This window comes from Marmota monax, unplaced genomic scaffold, assembly GCF_021218885.2.
Source record: "Marmota monax isolate L192 unplaced genomic scaffold, Marmota_monax_Labrador192_F-V1.1 WCK01_AAM20220418_F8-fsc00036, whole genome shotgun sequence".
Lineage (NCBI taxonomy): Eukaryota > Metazoa > Chordata > Mammalia > Rodentia > Sciuridae > Marmota > Marmota monax.
Genome location: NW_026694491.1, coordinates 13412971 through 13419486, shown reverse-complemented (window position 1 = coordinate 13419486; position 6516 = coordinate 13412971).

Here is a 6516-nt window from a genome sequence, read left to right as displayed (position 1 = left end):
CACGTTAAATTTATGTACTCTTTATTGTACATATTATGCCTCAATAAAGCAGAGGAAAAATACAAAGGGTTATTGTCCTTCAGATATTAAAGTCAGAAAGAAATGGAAAACATGGACACTAATTCCTAAACAGAAAAGTAACCAAGCAACAATTTCAAAAGAAAATAATAAAACCATGCTTTAAAAAGTCACATTTCACCAGTGATCATACTATATAATTAAATTGAAATTAGATTTTATTTTAAATCAAACAGATTGGCTGAATTTGAAAAAGATTATGCTCATCTCTGTCATTATAATGGTCAGAATATTATACTCTGTATAACAAGTATAAATTGGCATTTCATTTTTTAGAAAAAAAATTGACTAGTATAGCAATAACCTCAAAATATTCAAATTTTTATTCAAGCTTTTTCTCTTAACAATTTTTCCCAAAGAAATAATCCATTTCATTAAAAGGCCTATGTTCAGAGATATCCATTTAAAAACTATGAAATAATTCATAGGAAGGGCTGATAGTATTAGCCTAAATACTAAGTATTTTTCTAGAGGTAGAGGGTGTTAAGAAAAATTATATGAAACTTGAAAATAAGGTAAATAAAAGACTGCATGTCCTTTCAATGATACAGTGGAGTGTTGTCTAACAATCCATCTCAGAAATTATCCAACACTCTAGAATAATACATTTTTTAAACTATTTATTGAATGATGTTAAGTTGTGAAACAAACAACCTTTTGTTGAATGAATAAGTTACAAATGGGTTTTTGTTCGGGAGCAATATGTATAGTTTTTGTGCAGTAGGAAAGATGACCCAAAATGTTTGGTTTTATTTTCATGTATAATATCACCTGATTTCATAATATGTAAAAATTTTATCTCAGCATTCTGTCTTCATTATCTAACTATAATATCTCCTTTGGACCAGCTTTACAGTTGTTGGTTCCTTCCTTAATAAGTTAATTTTTTGACACTTTTCTACTATATATTTGCATAAAATTCATACATGTGAGCTTTTTGGAAATTGCACTTTGAAAACTATGAGAATATTTCCATCCTTTATGAGCCAATAGGAAGTCTTTCTAAAATGATAATGATTATTCAGCTATATAATTCGTACATTCCCTTAAACAAAATGTTTTTAAACGGGTTTGATGACAGAATATGGTTAGAATGTCCTTTTGCTCATCTCTGAGTATGAAGTTCATCCAAAGAGATAGAAAATATTTATTCCTTTACATATTTAGCTTAACATTTGAAAAATCAAGATGGAAGACAATAAATGACACTTAATAATGAAAAATGAACATTCTCCTTGATTAAATGAAGACTGTTTAATCTGTAGTTGAATTGGTATCAAAAACGAAATAATGTTAAAACATATTCTGACAGAAAATCCTTTAGAAGGACATACTGCCAAGAAAATATATGTGTAAATTCTTGGACTAGTTCATTTTTTAGAGCATAGTTGTAACCTCTGTTCATATTAAGAATTGACTCCCTTTCTGACAACTAAATTTCAAAATTATTTGACCCAATCTTATGCATACCCAACATAGAGCACACAATCTTAGCACAGGCTCTCACCAATTACATCATCATTTCATCCTCCTCCATCTCTAATACATTATACAACTAAGCTTTTAAAAACACCCCTCCTGGTAACCAGTGGGTTGAAATGGGGAGATGTAAAACAAAGTACACAAGGCAGTCATTACATAGGTGTAGAGGTTTAATGTATAGCATGAGGTCTATAGTCAGTGTACTATGTTTAGGACTTTGCTACGAGTAGATTAGATCTGCTCCTGCCACAGACCGAGAAATGGGTAACTATGTGAGATGATATGCATGTTATTTGTCCCACTTTAGTAATTGTTTTATTATATGTGTGTTAGGTGGTAGCTAGCAATGAGCAGTGAAATGCATGGCAAGGTCACAGTGTTCTTTCAATTACTTTAGCGTCTTCTTTAAAGTAGATGAGAAAGCAAAGGATGGTAGCTACTTTGTAGAAAATAAACAGAAGTAAAGGAGCTAATGAGAAAATATGTCAAAAGCAAAGGATTAATGGGACTAACTCTTGACAAGGACTATTGATGTTGAAGTGAAGCTAGGCATTATGGCTATAGGTGTCTCCATTTGTCTGGGAGGGAAGATTCCTTTAGTAGCACAGGCACACTAAGGTAACATCTGAGCAGCTACTGACCCCAGTGCCCACATTAACATGGGGTTAATTTGTAGATGAAGCCCCCCCACCCCACTAAATAGGATGGCCACTATGACAGTTCTGCAAAGAACCAATTATGCTAAAAAACTCTACCACCCAACGTGAAGGAGAAGTTGAATACGTGATTGGCAAAGAGAACAGAAGGTGGTCCCAAGTTCTTCTGGTAAACACCAAACAGTAATAAATTTGGAGACAGCATTATTTCCTTTGCCTTTCTGTGCTCAGAGATGGCCCACTAGAGAGTGCTCTTTGCTTGAACCTCCCTTTGCTTTTACTTTATTTTCACCTTACTTTCTCTTTCACTTATAATTAAGTTCTCTTGTATGACTTTTGGTGTCTGACTTTAAATTTTATTTCATCAGAACACAAGACACTAGGTTTGGTGGTTTAGCTCCCTGCTTCGCTATAACATGTGCATCTTATGTTGTCTACATACATATACATGATAAAAATATTAAAATGTCGTTTTATGTTCCCATATAAAATCCTTTTAGATTTTTTCAAAATTAAGTTAAAAAATAGTCTGGTGTTCAAGGTTCTTCATTATATGGGTCTTACTGATTTGACTGTGGCGTGTACTACTTCACTAAAAAAAAGTGGCACATATAGAACAGGAGTTAAAAGCAGGATTACTGAAGCTATGTGGATGAAGGTCCAATCACAGCTCTGCCATTTCCTAGTAGAGACCTTGGGAAAGTTATTTATCCTTGGGAGCTTCAATTCTCTTATCTGAGAAAGGCAGAAAGTAACAATATGAATCTTCCCTTTTTCATTAAATGTTTAAGAGGACCTTTTTTTTTTTTTTTACAAATCTGTCTTATGTAGATATGATGTATTCTTCTTACTAATTTCCTCTGCACATTTTAATGACTAAATTGGTTTACTAGTATATTTATCATGGGCATCTGTGCTGGTAGGAGCCAGTTTTCCCCAGGGCCTGTATATAAAGAACAGCAGAGCTGTGACTCTGAGTCTTGGATTACACATGGTTACTTGACTGTGAGCCAGTTTGTCCCCAAGTACGTAGTAATCTGTCAGGAAATAACAAAATAGATAGTTTGTTAAAATCAATCAGTTTATCTGACTTACTCAAAATCCCATTTCCAATCAAAAGAAAAATTATAAGATAAATGACCTCCTTTGCACAAAAGAGAACTCAGAAATCAGAGCTGGCAAGAATGGTGGGTCCAAAACTTGTATGCAAATCTTTGAGCAATCAGATGTTACAAAAGGAACAAACAGCCTTGTCTATATCAGAAGGTAGGAAAAAAAACGAAAGTTAGTGGTGAATGAATTCTTCAGCTGAATCCAGAGCTCCTGGTGCTGCTGCTACTACAATCTACAATGAGTATCTAACTTTTTCAGTTCCTTCTTATCTTAACTTTTTCTCATGGTAAGAGAAACTATGTCTAAAACTTGTGATGGATGTGACTTTTAATAAAAACCTTTTAAATACTGTCTGTGTCCTGAGCTGTGAAATAACCCAAGAGATTTTAAGCATAGGAAAAATGAAGAACTTGAGCGGTCTGAGTAAAGCCCAGAAACAGATATGCCATTTCAGCTCTAGGATTCTATGGTAGAAGTGTTCTTTTGATTCTCCATAAAGGTTTAGAATGACACTCCTAAGCTTTGTAGGACTTACATAGCCAGTGTGTCTAATTACTCATCCAGCTTCAATAGGCACTTCCATTAAAAAAGCTTCTAATTAATTAAACTCAGGATTTGAATAGCTGACTGGCTGGGTGTTGGTCAGATACCTGTGTCCTAAATAAAAGGCCAAATTTCTTCACTTAGTAGCCACAGGTGTTATTAACTCTAATGAGATAAAAGTGACAAATCCACATAAGGCTGGCTTCTGCTAAGTTGCTCAACTACAAAGAAAGTTTTGAAAGCTGCGAAACATAGATACTTAATAAAATTAAATATGGGCATACAAGTATATAGACACCTCTAAATATGCATTCACCTTTTGTAGTAAGTAATATTATTATGTCATGTTGTATTTTACACAAGGCATTTCTATATGTGATATCTTATTTGATCCTGGTATGTCAGTAAGAAAGAAAATTTTATCAGAATTTTATGGTTTAGAAAATTGATGTTGAGAGCCATGTGATGAATGAATAATTACTCAAAGAAAAATCAGAGCCAAACTAGAATCAGTGGTGATTTTGCAGTTGGTAAGAAACATACATATATTCCACATAATTCCCTTCATTATGTAAATAAAGGATGTGGGGCCCAGAGATACATGCAGTTCCTCAAGGACATGTGTTAGTATAGATTAGAACCAAGAACAGACCTGGATGACTGCATTCATGAATCAGTTATAGTTTACTTTGAATTGATATATAAACTAGAACAATATGAAAAAACGACAGACTAAAGCAGACTTTAGTATTTATCCCTGCAAGGCCTCATGTTTCTACCAAGAACTCTGAATCCAGAAGGGAACAAATTAATCTCAAAATTTGACACAGTAATGGGTTTAGAATATGACTCTCCTGGGGCTATCCTCTTTTTTTAAATTATATAACTCTCTAGGCTCAATTCATTTGTGATATTCAAATACCTAAGGTTCAAATCTCACCACTACTTCATAGTTTCCAAGGAAACAATATATTTTTAATTAATGTCAAGAAATTTTGATTATGGGGTAAAATGTGATACCTTAATATATATATATATATATATATATATATATATATATATATATATATATATATATATATAGTGTAATGATTACATCAAGCTAATTAATATTCAGCATATTAACCTATATTTTTTATAATCAGAATTGAAATTTACTGTTAATGTGAAATTATAATATTTTAGTTAAAATAGTGTTAATTAAAATGTTTATGAAACCATAAAGGACTATTTAATTTTTCTTGAACACATAGAATTCTTTTAGAGTTGTGTGGCATTTTATTACTAGAAATGTATTTTTCTTAGTTTGTTTTATTGAAGACTAATTTTATGATTCAGGACTCTCCTTTAATAAATATAGATGCATATAGAAAGCTAAAGAGATTCCATAGGTTTTTCAGTCAGGATATTAAACACTATTTTAAGTAGCTCAAACTGAGAGAGATTTGCTGCACAGAATCAGAAACAAGTGTACTGGAAAGAATGTGTTGGAAGCTAGAATCTATACAGTGCAGAAATAATCCAAACATTCTTCAATTCTGGACATTTAAAAGTATTACAAAGTATTACAACCATGACCTGTGATGCACACCTGTAATCCCAGCAGCTTGGGAGGCTGAGGCAGGAGAATTACGAATTCAAAACAAGCCTCATCAAAATTGAGGCGCTAAGCAATTCAGTGAGACCATGTCTCTAAATAAAAATTAGAAATAGGGCTGGGGATGTGACTCAGTGATGGAGTGCCCCTGAGTTCAATCCCTGGTACCTTCCTCCCCAACAAAAAGTATTACAAAGGATTGATATTTATTGGTTTAAAACTCTAGGGGTTGCTTCTATTATTAACACACACAAAAAGTAGAACTTTAAATGGAGTTTTCTTTTTTGAAATGCATTATGCAATTTGGAATTTGAAATAGGACTCTTCAGGAATTTGAAGAAAGTATGTAATGACAAATGATGATTGTTAACAAATGTTAAAGTAATTAAATTATTAGTGTTAACAAGATGCAAACAGAATATTAGTGAATTTGATGGGAAATCATTATTCTTCACCATTTGTGTTTGATTCATGTTTAACAGACACATTGACTTGAGCTTAATTTATTCTTTAATACAAAAAATTCTCAGTGAATATCTAGAATATGTGAGGCAATGAATTAAAAGACTGCTATTCAAAGAAGAAAAGGCACAGATCTGACTTGCAAAATCTCGGTATGAATGGGAAAAAACAATTATAATATAAAATATCATTTTCTGATTCAAGCTATGTATAAAGTATAGCAGTGAGGAGGGGAGAGGGAGAAGAAATTAAACCTATTAAAGAGGGCTAAGGAAAATCACATCATTAGAAGTCATTGCCATTTTATAGATGTTAGCAATCATGTATCACATCACCTTTGAAAAACTTTTCTTTGATTTTTTTGTAGGTTTGGAGAGTAAGTGTGTTTGGAGTTGTTACCCTTTTTAAACTTGTTAAAATATTTTGTGGGTGTAATCCAAATTCACCACTATACCAGGTTTCTTATGATATGGAGAACACATTAGCTTCATGTGTATCAAAGCACTTAGTACCATTGTTATGGACTGGATTGAGTTCTGGTCAAAATCAACATGAAGCCCTAACCCCCAGTGTGACTACATTTGG